The sequence below is a fragment of the Balaenoptera borealis genome, assembly GCF_965194805.1.
Source record: "Balaenoptera borealis genome assembly, chromosome: 1".
Taxonomy (NCBI): Eukaryota; Metazoa; Chordata; class Mammalia; order Artiodactyla; family Balaenopteridae; genus Balaenoptera; species Balaenoptera borealis.
The window spans coordinates 95592625-95608700 of NC_138860.1; the positions used below are offsets into that span (position 1 = coordinate 95592625).

At 37.0% G+C, this 16076-nt stretch overlaps 2 protein-coding genes across 19 annotated transcripts in view; one reads left to right on the forward strand and one right to left on the reverse strand.

The window, feature by feature from the left end:
• The window catches only part of ST7L (suppression of tumorigenicity 7 like), a 151705-nt gene that overhangs the window by 41553 nt on the left and 94076 nt on the right, over positions 1-16076 (forward strand). The gene's annotated exons all lie outside the window — the stretch shown is intronic.
• The window catches only part of WNT2B (Wnt family member 2B), an 84013-nt gene that overhangs the window by 19149 nt on the left and 48788 nt on the right, over positions 1-16076 (reverse strand). The gene's annotated exons all lie outside the window — the stretch shown is intronic.

The following is a 16076-nucleotide window of genomic DNA, read 5'->3' on the forward strand; positions in this document are numbered from 1 at the left end:
CACAAATTAGAACCACAGTGTGATACTACTTTATATCCACTAGAATGGCTATACTCATATAGACTGACAATATCAGGTGTTGGCAAGAATGTAGAGAAAATGCGTATATTGCTACCAGGCATTTAAAATAGTATAGCTGCTTTGGAAAACAGTTGTGTAGTTAAACATATACTTACCATATGATCCATCAATTCCATTCCTAGGTATTTACCCAAGAGCAATGGAAATGTATGTCTATACAAAGACTTGTATGAAAGTGTTCGTAGCAATATTATTCACAATAGCAAAAAATTTGAAACAGTCCAAAGATAGGTGAATGAATAAATAAATTGTGATATATCCACATAATGGAACACTTCTTAGCACTAAAAAGGAACAAAGTATAAGTACATGCAACAACATAAATGAACCTCAAATACTTTATGCCAAGTGCAAGAAACCAGACGCAAAAGACAACATATTGGGGACTTCCTTGGTGGCACAGTGGTTAAGAATCCGCCTGCCAATGCAGGGGATATGGGTTTGAGCCCTGGTCCGGGAAGATCCCACATGCCGCGGAGCAACTAAACCTGTGCGCCACAACTACTGAGCCTGCGCTCTAGAACCTGTGAGCCACAACTACTGAAGTCCGCGTGCCTAGAGCCCATGCTCTGCAACAAAGAGAAGCCACTGCAATGTGAAGCCCGCGCACTGCATCAAAGAGTAGCCCCCGCTTGCCACTAGAGAAAGCCCACATGCAGCAACGAAGACCCAACACAGCCAAAAAATAAATTAAAAAAAAAAAAAAAGACGACATACTGGGGACTGCCCTAGTTGCACAGTGGTTAAGACTCTGCACTCCCAATGCAGGCGGCCCGGGTTCAATCCCTAGCCAGGGAACTAGATCCCATACACATGCCGCAACTAAGAGTTTGCATGCCACAACTAAGGAGCCGGCAAGTCGCAACTAAGGAGCCTGCCTGCCGCAACTAAAGGAGCCCACCTGCCACAACTAAGACCTGGCACAACCAAATAAATAAATAAATATTAAAAAAAATAAATTATCATCAATACTTACAGTTGAGCCAAGGAGTGTATTATATTTCCTTAAAAAAAAAAAGCATATTGTATGATTCCATTTATATGAAATTTATGAAATAGGTAAAACTATAGACACAAAAGGCAGATCAGTGGTTCCCTGGGGCTGTGGGTAGGAGTGGAGATTGACTGCAAACAGGCATGAGGGAACTTTTTATGGTGATGGTTGCACAACTGTATAAATTTAGTAAAAATCATTGAACTGTATACTTAAAATGGTAAATTTTGTGATATATAAAGTATACGTCAGTAAAACTGTAAAATACATTATTTAATTAAATATATACATTTAATAAGTATGTAATATGTATATACTGCAATATCTGCAAATCATTTTTAGCCCCAGTAAAGCCTTGCCTGAAAAACAATCATTTTTACTTATAGGTAGAAATTTATATATTTTCCCCTCACCTAAATATCAAAACCAGTTGACAATTCAACTCTATCAAAATATCCAACTGAGTAGAATGGCTCTGTAACCTGACATTATTGTTTGTGAATAGGCAGTTTAAGCTGGGTGTTACCAAACAGGATAAAAATTAAGGTTTTAGGGGGGAAATTTTATGCTCCAACAATTTGGATAATATCCCACTTAAATAACATTAGTGTTATATGAATTGGGAGAGCGCTGGAATTTGTGGCTGTTTTTGCTAGGGTTTTACAAGTGATGAAGGTTATGTACAGATATTCTCTCTCCCTCTCTCTGTTACAGTCTCTATTTGTGATTCTCTCAGCTGGAGCCAGCAAACATAAAGGGCTTTAGGGGTTTTCTTCCTCAGACTTCAACAATGTGTCTTGATAACTTACTTAACCTAATGAACAGTGACACTTAAATATATATATATATATTTTTAAACCTTCTTTTATTCTTACAAATTTATTATGCAAATTTTCAAATGTTGTATGAATCTTACCAGTAAAATGACAAATTGTAAAGCTGTTTTAGCAGGAACTATTTTGGCTACTTTCCACATAACTACAACAGGAATGGCTGTAGGTCTAGAGCTGTGCAATTTGTTAAAGCTGGAAGCTATTAGAAGTGCAGTAGAAAAAGATCACATAAATCTCTTCAGGCTATGAATTTGCTTTAGATGTTTCATCAGTATTGATTGCTTTTACAGATTTTTTTAATCTACTGAATGAATTCAGTATACAGTAACTGTGATAGTAATAGTAAAAAATTAGAACAGCATGTTTTCATGATTTTTGACTTGTTCTTCATTACCTAGGTATAGCTTTGGTTCAATAAACATTTCGTTTTAGTCACCAAACAAGAAAAAGATTGTGTATCTTTCATCTACTATAGAAATTGTTGGTTTTTAAATTTTTATGATAGAAAATATTTCATACCTTTTAAATATTCCATAGCATCCTGTTTCAGTCATTCTTGTGTCTCACATTTTTTTATTATCCATCAAGAAGTTTTATAGAAAGTATTTTTTTTTTTTTAAACAATGGAGATGTTGCTCTGTTTTTAAATTTTATTTATTTATTTATGGCTGTGTTGGGTCTTCGTCTCCGTGCGAGGGCTTTCTCTAGCTGTGGCAAGTGGGGGCCACTCTTCGTCGCGGTGCGCGGGCCTCTCACTATCGCGGCCTCTCTTGTTATGGAGCACAAGCTCCAGACGCGCAGGCTCAGTAATCGTGGCTCACGGGCCCAGTTGCTCCGCGGCATGTGGGATCTTCCCAGACCAGGGCTCGAACCCGTGTCCCCTGCATTGGCAGGCAGATTCTCAACCACTGCGCCACCAGGGAAGCCCAGAAAGTATTTTTTTAATTGAAATAATTCACATACAATATAATTCACCCTTTTAAAGTATACAAATTCAATGGTTTTTAGTATATTCACAGGGTTGTGTAATCATCACCACTCTCTGATTCTAGAACATTTTTATTACCCCCAAAAGAAACCCTGTAGCTATTAGCAGTCACTCCCCATTCCTCCCTCCCCGAATCCATGACAACACAGACCTACTTTCTGTCTCTGTAGATTTAGAATTATACAATATGTGGCCTTTTCACTTAGCATAATGTAGCAGGTATCAATACTTCCTTTCTTTTTATGGCTGAGTAATAATCCATTGTATGGATATACCACATTTTGTTTATCCATTCATCAGTTGAATGGGCATTTGGGTTGGTTCCACTTTTTGGCTATTATGAATAATGCTGGTATGAATATTCAAGTACAAGTTTTTGTGTGGACACATGGTTTCACTTCTCTTGGGTATATGCCTAGGAGGGGAATCGATGGATCATATGGTAATTCTCTATGCTTAACTTTCTGAGAGACTGCCAAACTTTTTCAAAGTTGGCTGTGCTATTTTACATTCCCACCAGCAATTTTTGAGGGTTACAATTTCTGTTCATCTGTGCCAACAGTTGTTATTGTCTGTGTTTTGACTATAGTTGTCCTAGTAGGTGTGAAGTGGCATCTCGTGATTTTGATTTGCATTTCCTAATGACTAATGATGTTGAACATCTTTTAATGTGCTTATTGGCCATTTGTATATCTTCTTTTTTTTAATTTTTTAAAATAATTTTTATTGAGTATAGTTGATTTACAATGTTGTGTTAGTTTCAGCTGCACAGTAAAGTGAATCAGTTATACATATATCCACTTTTTTTTAGATTCTTTTCCCATGTAGGCCATTACAGAGTATTGAGTAGAGTTCGCTGTGCTATACAGTAGGTCCTTATTAGGTATTTATTTTATATATAGGAATGTATATATCTCAATCCCAATCTCCCAATTTGTCCCTCCCCCCCATTCCCCCCTGGAAACCATAAGTTTGTTTTCTACGTCTGTGACTCTATTTCTGTTTTGTAAATAAGTTCATTTGTACCAATTTTTTTTAGATTCCACATATAAGCGATATTATGTGATATTTGTCTTTCTCTGAGTTACTTCACTCAGTATGACAATCTCTAGGTCCATCCATGTTGCTGCAAATGGCATTATTTCATTCTTTTCTATGGCTGAATAGTTTTCCATTGTGTATATGTACCACATCTTCTTTTTCTTTTATTTTTTTAATTTACTTTTATTTATTTATTTATTTATTTATTTATTTATGGTTGTGTTGGGTCTTCGTTTCTGTGCGAGGGCTTTCTCTAGTTGTGGCAAGTGGGGACCACTCTTCATCGCGGTGCGCGGGCCTCTCACTATCGCGGCCTCTCTTGTTGCGGAGCACAGGCTCCAGACGCGCAGGCTCAGTAATTGTGGCTCACGGGCCTAGTTGCTCCGCGGCATGTGGGATCTTCCCAGACCAGGGCTCGAACCCGTGTCCCCTGCATTAGCAGGCAGATTCTCAACCACTGCGCCACCAGGGAAGCCCCCACATCTTCTTTATCCATTCATCTGTCAGTGGACATTTAGGTTGCTTCCATGTCTTGGCTATTGTAAATAGTGCTGCAATGAACGTTGGGGTGCATGGATCTTTTCTAATTATGGTTTTCTCCGGATATATGCCCAGGAGTGGGATTGTATATCTTCTTTGGATAAATATTCAAGTCCTTTGCACATTTTTAAATTCATCTTTTTATTATAAAAAGTATTCTTTAACATTATTATTATAGTTAGCCATTGATATTCTTGATTAATATGGTCCAAAACCATTGTGAATCTCCATGGGTTGAGAAATACCAGTATAACATATAATTTTACTCCTGAAATGAGAACATGAGGATGGGTCGTGAACCTTGCTGAGATATGGATGCTGAAGAGTCAACTAGGGTTATTCATTTGGTAAGTTACTCACATGTGTGCACAAGCCTCAGAGCACAAATGATTGAAATTTGTGCCTCAGCAAAATTATGGCTTTATAAATCATGGATGTTTAGAGATAGCCCAGATGATTGAAATCATAAATATTAAATCCAAAAATATCAGTGATTTACTATAGATGTAATTGTTCTTAGTATGACACTTTACACATCAGTTAGAATAGTATTATCTAACTTTAATTTAGGATCTAGCAATAGCTTGCTGCAATATTTCATTGAAGGTTTTTTTTATTAGCATACTACCACCAAATTCTTCTAAATTTTATTATTTTTAGATTTAAATTTGAGATACTTGCCTTAAAAACAAAATCACAGAATAGAAAGTGCAGAAATATATCTATATGTATTTTGTCATTTGGTTTTTGACAAAAGCACCAATGCAGTTCAGTGGGGAAAGGAAACTCTTTTCAACAAATGGTGCTGGAACATCTAGATGTATGAATGGGGGGAAAAATTATGAAATATCCTCATAGCATACATAAACATTAATTTGAGATAGATCATTTACCTAAATGTAAGAGCTAAAACTATTCATCTAGAAGAAAACATCTAAGAATATCTTTGAAATTTTGGGGTAGACAGAGATTTCCTAGGGCACAACAGGCACTTAACTGTAAGAGAAAAAATTCTTAATTGGCCTTTTCAAAAATTTAAAATTCTTCTCACTGATGACAGTGTTAAGAAAAATGAAAAGGCAGGGAATTCCCCAGCCGTCCAGTGGTTAGGACTCTGTGCTTTCACTGCCGTGGGCACAGGTCTGATCCCTGGTTGGGGAACTAAGATCCCGCAAGCTGTGCGGTGTGGCAAAAATAAATAAATAAATAAATAAAAATAAAATCATCATCATTTTAAAAATAATGAAAAGGCAAACCACAAATAGAAAAAAAAATATTTCCAGTTTGTTTGGCAAAGGACTCAAATCCAGAATATATAAATATAAAATGACAACTTTAATGTAAAACATGGTCAAAAGCCTTGAACAGATACTTCAGAAAAGAAGATACTGGAATGTCCAATAAACACATAAAGAGGTGCTCACCATCGTTGGTTATCAGGGAAATGCATTATAAAATTACAAGGTATCATGCCTATCAGAATGGCTGTAATTAAAAATACTGATAGGCTTCCCTGGTGGCGCAGTGGTTGAGAATCTGCCTGCCAATGCAGGGGACATGGGTTCGAGCCCTGGTCTGGGAAGATCCCACATGCCGCGGAGCAACTAGGCCCGTGAGCCACAATTACTGAGCCTGAGCGTCTGGAGCCTGTGCTCTGCAACAAGAGAGGCCGCGACAGTGAGAGGCCCGCGCACCGCGATGAAGAGTGGCCCCCACTTGCCGCGACTAGAGAAAGCCCTCGCACAGAAATGAAGACCCAACACAGCCATAAATAAATAAAAAAAAAAAAAAAAAAAAAAAGTTAGCTGCAGGGAGGTGACATAACTATGGTTGTTAAGAATAAAACATTTCTGGTTTAAAAAAAAAATACTGATAAAATATTGGTAAGAATGTGGAACATTTAGAACTCTAATACATTGCTGCTAAGAGTATATAAAATGATACAACTACTTTGTCAATTTCTTATAAAATTGAACATACACCTCACCCTATGACCCAGTTCTACTCCAACGTATACATCCAAGAGAAGAAAAATTTGTTTAGCAATAAAAAGAAAAGAACTACTGATAGAGCAAAACATGGATGAATCTTAAAAATATAGCATTGTCCAAAAGAATATATACTGAATGATTCCATTTATGTGATATTCAAGAAAAGGCAAAAGTGATCTATTGTGGTAGAAATTAGAACGGTGGTTGCCTCAGGTGGTCAGGATAGAGGTATTAACTGGAAAGGAGAACTTTCTGGGGTGATGGTGTTGCTTGTCTACTTTCTTTTCTTTTCTTTTTTTTTTTAAATTTATTTTTGTCTGTGTCAGGTCTTAGTTGCGGCACCCAGGATCTTTCATTGCAGCACTTGGGCTTCTCTCTAGTTGTGGTGCGCAGGCTCTGTAGTTGTGGCACTCGGGCTCAGTATTTGAAGCTCGCGGGCTTAGTTGCCCTGCGGCATGTGTGATCTTAGTTCCCTGACCAGGGATCGAACCCTCATCCCCTGCATTGGAAGGAGGATTCTTAACCACTGGACCACCAGGGAAGTCCCTTGTCTATGTTTTTTAAAACTCACTGAACTGAATACTTAAGACCTGTGCATTTTACTGTTTTTAAATTATACCTCAATAAAGAAAAAAGAATCTGACTCAACATGGAAAGCACTGTTAACGTATCATGCCTCCTGATTAAATGAGATGATATATGTGAAGTTCTCAACACAATGTCTGAGTGTCAGGCAACAGCTTTGATTATTATGGCCATCACTGCTTTATTATACTCTGTTACCATTTTCTCCTCCTGTTTAAGCTCTTCCAGTGTGTCCTCTTTCCTTGTAAATATTAGTTTAGTGCTTTAGAGTGTATAAGATTTGGGGATTCCTTTGTTGAGATGGGGTGAAGGTGAAGATGGTTAGGTGAGACAGTTAGGAATTAACTAATTTGAATTACTTAATACCCTGAGGACAGTTTGTGTCTTCCAGAAGAAGCCCTTGAGGGAAGAGTGGCGTAGAACATTTAAAAACAAAACAAAACCTTGTTTAGTAAATCTCTACAACTTGAGTACATGTTTAGGAATATGCTATCTGTAGCTTTTTAAAATTATTATTTCTTATTCTACAGTAAAACTGGTTTTGGTATTGTGCTGCTAAGAAAGTAGACCATGCCAGGAGGCCTTTACAAGTGCAAGGGGAATTTTAAAAATAAATCGATACATAAAAGGTAAAATCCATTCTGGCTGATCAGAAATTGAAGCCCGTAGGATGTTATGAGTCCCATCCATCAGAGAAGGTACTAGGTCTTTAGCAGCAGGCTTACATTTCTTTGGCCAGACTACTTACATTATAGCAGCATAAGTAAAAGATGAGGGAGATGGGCACTCAGTTGAGATTCTGAGTGGCATAGCAGGAGTACAGGGAGAAAAGGGAAGTGGTGTTAAAGTCTGTGACCCATACTTAGAGCACAGTGAGGCCTTTGCCTTTCCATTATATTGTACTGTGGCCCAGGTGGAAAGGTTGAGATATGAAATGCTTATCTCTTGAGGTGCTGCTCTGTAGGATGATTTGGAAAGTCATTTTCCTGAAGCACATGCCCTGTTTAGCCTCCCGTCCCTCTCCTTTTAATATAAGATCACTTTCCCTTTGCTCCTGAGGCTGCTAGGTGGTATCATGTTTTCTTTCAGTTTATTCATACAGCAGTTGTTTACTTTCTATCTGGGAACTTTCTTTAGTCTCCCTTATAATACACCTCCATGTGGAATCTTTGCATTCGGGCTGCCTGTCCAATCTCATAGAATGTGCACTGAGAAAACTAATTGGAGAGATAAATTGGTCTTGATGTGCATGACTGATCAAGAGCAAAGTACCTTAATTTCAGATGCTTACAGAGAGATTTTTCTTTAACCTCTGCTTTTAAGAGGAAGATTATAAAGCATTATCGTTACTTCAGGTCAGAATTATATTGCTTTTGGTCAAAAGCTGTTGTAAGATTTGCAAAGTAATAGAAACAAAGTAATCTAGAGATAAATTATAAAGATCAAAGCAATTCAAAATTAAAGTGAATTTGAGCGTAAGCATAGGTATGAATTTAGAGTTATAAAAGATACCATCAGACCATACATCATTATGTCTTTTTAACTATAGCTTCCAAAGTAGCTTTAATTTTTAATATTTTTAGTGAAAAGCAAGAGACTTTGAGTAATTATTTGAGTATATTGTCCATAGTTGAATACTAGTTAAAATTGGCCCAGGCAATTTCCAGATATATCAAGAAGGTGATTTGGAGGTAATATAGAAGGTCCTGCAGCACATACTAGGTACCAGCCTTGGTTTATGTCTTTGACTATATTTTATTTGCCAGTTATTTCCAAATATGTTAACTCTGGCTTCCTTCCTTGTCTTTAGACTTGCATTTCTATCTAGTTGTGGAAATTTTTACCTGGGTATCTAATAAGTACTTCAGACACTTTAATGTGTCTCAAACTGATTTTTTTAAATTTATTTTTTAGTCTCTTCTCCAACTTACCTCTCTATCCTTATTTCTATATTTTGACTTACGGCTTTATTATTATCTTCTCTAATTAACCTTTACTCTGCTCTTTCCAAATTACCAACTCGTATTATGACCTATGAAATCTCTTTTAGATCTAGCCATCTACTCCATCCCCACTGTCACTGCTCATTGTGCACCTTCACTACCTATTCTTTTAAAAATTATTATTGTTATAAAAGTTATGAATGCTTTAAAAAAAAATTCAGACCCTTTAGAAGTTTATAAAATAAAAAATCCCATTTCTTCTCTCCCAATTCTACTTCTCTCACGTAACCACTGTTTCTGTGTGGTGTATATGTTGCCAGACATTTTCTATGCATTTTTAAACATACAGATATGTATGTGTAGAAATACAGGAATCTCAAATACTCTACCATCTTTCGTTTGGACCATTAAAAGAGATTCCTCAGTGGTCTCCCTGCCATCAACCCCTCTCTACTCTGGCCGTTGCCAGAGTTATCTACCTAAATAGCAAATTTTACTCTGCCTAAAGAGCTCTGCTTGTTCCCTATTGCCTATACGATAAGGACCAACCCCTTAGTATTGCGTGTATAGAAACCCTTCATAGTCTGGGCCCAGTATCTGTCTCCAACCTCGCTCCTCACCACTTCTGCCTTGTTCCTTACCTCCAGTGCTACTATTCCCTGGATTGACCAGGTCTCATGACTCCCTACCGTTGTACATATGCTCAATCTCTTCTCTACCTGACAAGTTTCTACTCATTCTTCAAGATCCTGCTCATCTGTTGCTTCCTTTGTAGAGGTGTCTTTCCCACTTTTCCCAAGCAGAGATAATGGCTCTTTCTTCTGTTTCTTTAGTACCTTAATCATATCTTTTTTTTTTTTCTTCTTTTGGTCTGTTTGTATGTCTCTCCCTTAGTTATTTGTGAGCTTTTTAAAAAGCAGGACTCTTGTCTTAGCATCATTTTATGTCTGATATTCTACTTAGCACATAACAGGCATTCAATAAATGTTTGGTAAATAAACATGTTTGTAATTTAGATCTGCATTACTATAAAGACCTATCTAAGGTAAAGAAAATAAAATTTTAGATCCCATCAAATTTTTAAGCCATTTAATATTTTGTGGGTTTTGCTACATTATGTCACTTTGGGCCTTTTAAGGACAGTAGTACAATTTCAGCATGGCCTTATTTCTTAACTGATAAAAGAACTCAGCTTTTAATGGAATACTATACTATATTTTAAATGAGTTAGATCTATATAGAGATGGGAAGAGATATACAAGATATATTGTGAAGTAAAAAGTGAGTTGTGTAACAGTTTGATACTATATTTAAGAAAAGTAGAATCAGTATGTTATGCTTAAAAAAAAGAAATCCAGACAAACATAAATCAGATTATTATCTTTATTTCCTTTTTTCTTTTATTCTCCAATCTTGTAATAGATTCTTTTCTGTGTAACTCTGCAATGTTTGCATTTTTGTACTGTGAGCATGTACTTTTATAAGCAAAAAAAAAAAGAGAGACCAAAACGAAACAAATTGCCCGTCAGTTTTTAACCTTTCATATTCTTCTTCATACAGAAGTAAAGTCTTGATAGCAGAATTTTTTTGTTTTCATTTTGTTTTGTTTTTAGTTTGCCCAGAAAGTTAGAAAATATCTTTAAGTAAAACTGAAGTATAGGTATGAGTTTGAAGACATTTTAGCTATATATGTCAGATCCAGTCAGTTACTTAGTTTAGGACCTGTTTTGGATAGTGTAATATACTAGGTGCTGAAGTAGAATATGAAGCATATGGTTTCTATTGTGTAGTGACTACAGCTTATTCTGAGTAGCAGAAATTCTTGAGTAGCACTTTGTGGAGGAGATAAAATGAATAATAATCCTATAATTACATATTTTAAGCATATTTTCTTTTCTTTTTTTTTTTTTGTCTTTTTAGTTTATTTTATTTTTGGTTGTGTTGGGTCTTCGTTGCTGCACACGGGCTTTCTCTAGTTGCCGTGAGCGGGGGCTCCTCTTCATTGTGGCGCACAGGCTTCTCATTGCGGTGGCTTCTCTTGTTGCGGAGCACAGGCTCTAGGCGCGTGGGCTTCAGTAATTGTGGCGCTCCGGCTCAGCAGTTGTGACTTGCGGGCTTTAGAGCACAGGCTCAGTAGTTGTGGTGCACGGGCTTAGTTGCTCTGCAGCACGTGGGATCCTCCCGGACCAGGGCTCGAACCCGTGTCCCCTGCGCTGGCAGGCGGATTCTCAACCACTGCGCCACCAGGGAAGTCCCTAAGTATATTTTCTTTAAACTGAAAATTTTTCTTTATATTTTGCGGGTGAAATTTTATTTCAGTGTCCTATTTTCAGAAACTGAAAAATAAGAATTTCTTTGAAGTCAAATTGTAGAGGACATTTGCTGGTAGGTAAGACATGATAATAAAAAATAAGGCAGCATAAGGAAACAATTTTTTAATGATTAAATAGTGAAGATTTTTAATATAAAATCCTGAAGTATTATTTCCTAATAAACGTACCGTATCTGATTCTGAATTGTCACTTAGATTATTACTCAGTGAAAGTATAGATATATAGTTGCTATTCACAAAAGTATTTTTAGATATATTAAGTTGATACTTTTTATAATATAAGTTTTACTCAATAATTGTTAACTTAATATCTTTGCTTACCATTTGCTAAGTGGCTACCAAGATAGGGTTTAGTCTAAAGCTTCAGGGTTCTAAAACACATTGAAAATAATTTGAGATGTTTTTATCTGTAAAATAAAACAGAACACTAATCGAAAGGACTTGGTTTAAGTATTAAACCTCTCTGAAAATAAGATATTCTTTTTATGATGGAGATTCCACTGTGTTTGCTTCATTTTCTTTGCTTCCTACTGAAGAAGCTCTTAGTGCACTTGCAAAGAGCATAAGGAGTCGTGTCAGAGGTCAGCTATTTGAGTCCATTTTCCCACAGTCGCCTGGTGCGAGTGATCTTTTACTGTGTTTTAAAAAATGGACAAGGATTAAAGAGGATTAGAAAGAATATTACCCTCCTGAATATAGGCCCAAGGCACTAAGGGTAGAGAACCCAGCCAGGCAGCAAATGGGCTTTGCTTGACCAGGACACAACCTCTGCTGCATTCCTTTAAGAAACTGAATGGGAAATGTTAAGTCCCCAAACTGGATTAGTAAATAATCTCATAGCTTGTGACATCTGCTAAAATAAATTGATAAGCAGACTGCATTCTTACACTTTGAGGAGAGAGCTAGAGACATCAAGGCTAAGAGTAATTATTCTTTTTATCTTTTTGTTTTTTAATTTCAGCTTTATTGGGGTATAGGAATAAGAGTAATTCAGGATGAGCATTAAGCTCAGTAAGTGTTGGAAAGGCACATTCCATAAACAAAAAAGAAAAATTACTTTAGATGTATTAATACCATGAGTACATATGTATTGATTAATAACCTAAGGCTTAAAATTTAAAACCACTTCAATTATTTTTAGAATTCTTCCTGTTTGTAGTAGTTTTACGAAGTGTTTCACAAATTCAACTGTTTAATTTATGTTATCTTATTAGCTTGTGTAACAACCTGAGGAACTTAGAATTTGAAATGTGAGAATATATCTTTTAAGACACCTTTGGAATGTTTCTCTTTTTATGTCTTATAATAGATGTTAATGTGGTTTGGACCATATGACACATAATTTGGTATCAAATTATTGAAAACCAAAGAGGTGGTTTCACACCTAGTCTAGTAGGGGAGGTGTACTCTGGCCTCAGTCTTTGGAAGACTAACTAAATATTTTTTAAAAGATTTTGTTTTAAGTTGACCACTTTAATAATAAAGATGATGTACAAGTGTAATTTGGCATCTTTCTTCATGTAATTAGTATATTTGATTAGTGCGGTAACTAATTATGCTGCTTTTGTTATGGATTATAATATTAAGGCAAGTATTTTCTTCAAGAGTTTAGAATTTAATTTCATATGTGAATAAGAATTGTTAGGTTATAACTTCTTTAACAGGCACACTCACTTATCCTTCTTTAACAGGCACACTCACTCATCTTGTACTATGCTCTCAAGTCTCAAGAGTTAAAATTGTTCAAGTTGGCCCTGTACATTGAATATGTCCTCCTATTCTTCTCCTCACCATACCCCCAACCTGCTCATCCACATCCCACCTGTCTTTATATATCAGCTCAAATCCCAAATTCTATCAAGTGGTTTAAATCATAATTAATACCGCTTAAACACAGAATTACCATATAGCCTAGCAATTCCACTCCTAGGTAACCCAAGAGAGATGAAAACATTTGTTCACATGAAAATTCATACACAAATGTTTATTGCGGCATTATTCATAATAGCCAAAAGATGAAAACCAAATGTCCATCAGATGAAGAATGGATAAACAAATGTTGTCTGTCCATACAATGGAATATTATTCAGCCACAAAAAAGAATGGGGGCTTCCCTGGTGGCACAGTGGTTGAGAATCTGCCTGCCAATGCAGGGGACACGGGTTCGAGCCCTGGTCTGGGAGGATCCCACATGCCGCGGAGCAACTAGGCCCGTGAGCCACAACTGCTGAGCCTGCGCGTCTGGAGCCTGTGCTCCGCAACAGTAGAGGCCGCGATAGTGAGAGGCCCGCGCACCGCGATGAAGAGTGGCCCCCACTTGCCCCAACTAGAGAAAGCCCTTGCACAGAAACGAAGACCCAACACAGCCATAAATAAATAAATAAATAAATAAATAAATTAAAAAAAAAAAAAAAAAGAATGGGGTACTGATACATGCTACAACATGGGTGTATGCTAAGTGAAATAAACCAGTCACAAAAGACCCTATATTATGTGATTCTGTTTGTATGAAATATCTGGAATAGGCAAATCTATAGAGACAGAAAGTATATTAGTGGTTGCTTAGAGCTTAGGGGGATTGTGGGTGTAGAGGGAGATAACTAAAGAGTATGGGGTTTCCTTATTTTAAAATTTTTATTGAAGTATTGTTGATTTACATTGTTGTGTCAATTTCTACTGTAGAGCAAAGTGATTCAGTTATACACATATATACATTCTTTTTCATATTCTTTTCCATTATGGTTTATCACAGGATATTAAATATAGTTCCCTGTGCTATATAGTAGAAACTTGTTGTTTATCCATTCTCTATATAATAGTTTGCATCTGCTAATCCCAAACTTCCAGTTCATCCCTCCCCCACCCCCTCTCCCCTTGGCAACCATAAGTCTGTTCTCTATGTCCATGAGTCTGTTTCTGTTTCATAAAAGTTCACTTGGGTCATATTTTATTTTATTTTATTTTTATTTATTATTTTTTTAAATTTATTTTATTTTTGGCTGTGTCGGGTCTTAGTTACGGCATGGGGGGGGAATCTTTCGTTGCGGCATGCGGGCTTCTCTCTAGTTGTGGCACGCAGGCTCCAGAGCGCGTGGGCTCTGTAGTTGTGGCCTGCGAGCTCCAGAGCGCGTGAGCTCTGTAGTTGTGGCACGCAGGCTTAGTTTCCCCACGGCACGTGGGATCTTAGTTCCCCGACAAGGGATAGAACCCGCGTCCCCTGCATTGGAAGGCGGATTCTTAACCGCTGGACCACGAGGGAAGTCCCTGGGTCATATTTTAGATTACACATATAAGTGATATCATATGGTATTTGTCTTTCTCTTTCTGACTTACTTCACTTAGTATGATTATCTCCGGGTCCATCTATGTTGCTGCAAATGGCATTATTTCATTCTTTTTTATGGCTGAGTAGTATTCGATTGTATATATGTATAACATCTTTATCCATTCATCTGTCAGTGGACTTTTAGGTTGGCTATTGTAAATAGTGCTGCAATGAACATTGGGATGCATGAATCTTTTCGAATTATAGTTTTCTCCAGATATATGCCCAGGAATGGGATTGCTGGATCATTGGTAACTCTATTTTTAGTTTTTTTGAGGAACCTCCATACTGTTTTCCATAGAGGCTGCACCAATATACATTTGGGGTTTCCTTTTGAAGTGATGAAAATGTTCTAAAATTGTGGTGATGGTTGCACATATCTGTGAACATACTAAAAACCATTGAATTGTGGACTTTAAATGGGTGAACTGTAAAGCATGTGAATTATATCTCAATAAAGCTGTTATTAAAAATTAAATTAAAAAATTAATACCTCCTATCCATATTCCTATATACATCTATACCTGTAGTGAAGTACTTACCATAGTCTGGTTATAATTTTTTTTTTTTTTTTTAATTTGGCTGCGTAGGGTCTTAGTTGCATCACATGGGATCTTCATTGCAGCATGTGGGATCTTTCCTTGTGGTGTGCAGGCCCTTCATTGTGGTGCGCGGGCTCCAGAGTGCATGGGCTCAGTAGTTGCAGCATGTGGGCTCTCTAGTTGTGATGCATGGGCTCTAGATCACGCAGGCTCAGTAGTTGTGGCACGCGGGCTTAGTTGCCCCGAGGCATGTGGGATCTTAGTCCCCGCCCAGGGATCAAACCTGCGTCCCCTGCGTTGGAAGGTGGATTCTTAACCACTGGACCACAGGGAAGTCTCAGTATGGTTACAGTTTTTAACTTAAGAAATCTGTCTTTCTCGGGAGTTCCCTGGCGGTCCAGTGATTGGGACTCTGCGCTTTCAACTGCCAGGGGCCCAGGTTCAATCCCAGGTCGGGGAACTAAGATCCCACAAGCCGCGCAGTGCGGCCGAGAAAATAGAAAAAGAAATCTGTCTTTCTCATTACCTTAGGAAGCTCTAGAGAATAGTGTTTTGGCATTCCCTGACAAGCATAGTGATTTGCACTCAGTAAATATTAATTTAATTGAACTTCTTAACAGTTAAATTCCTTCACTATAGAAGGGGAATAAAGAAAAAAAAATTGAATGTTGCCACAACGTGTTATTCCAAAATTGTGTTTTATAATTTTTTACAATTATTCTTTTTTGGAAAATAAATAATTTCCTCCAACATTATTTCCTCAGCTTGAGTTTCCATTTGTGTTTAGTAAAGTCACACATAAGCCATTTATTACCTTATTTTTACCTATAGGAATGTTCTGATCTTTGGAATTTGCATTTATATAAGCATTTTGTCAGTAG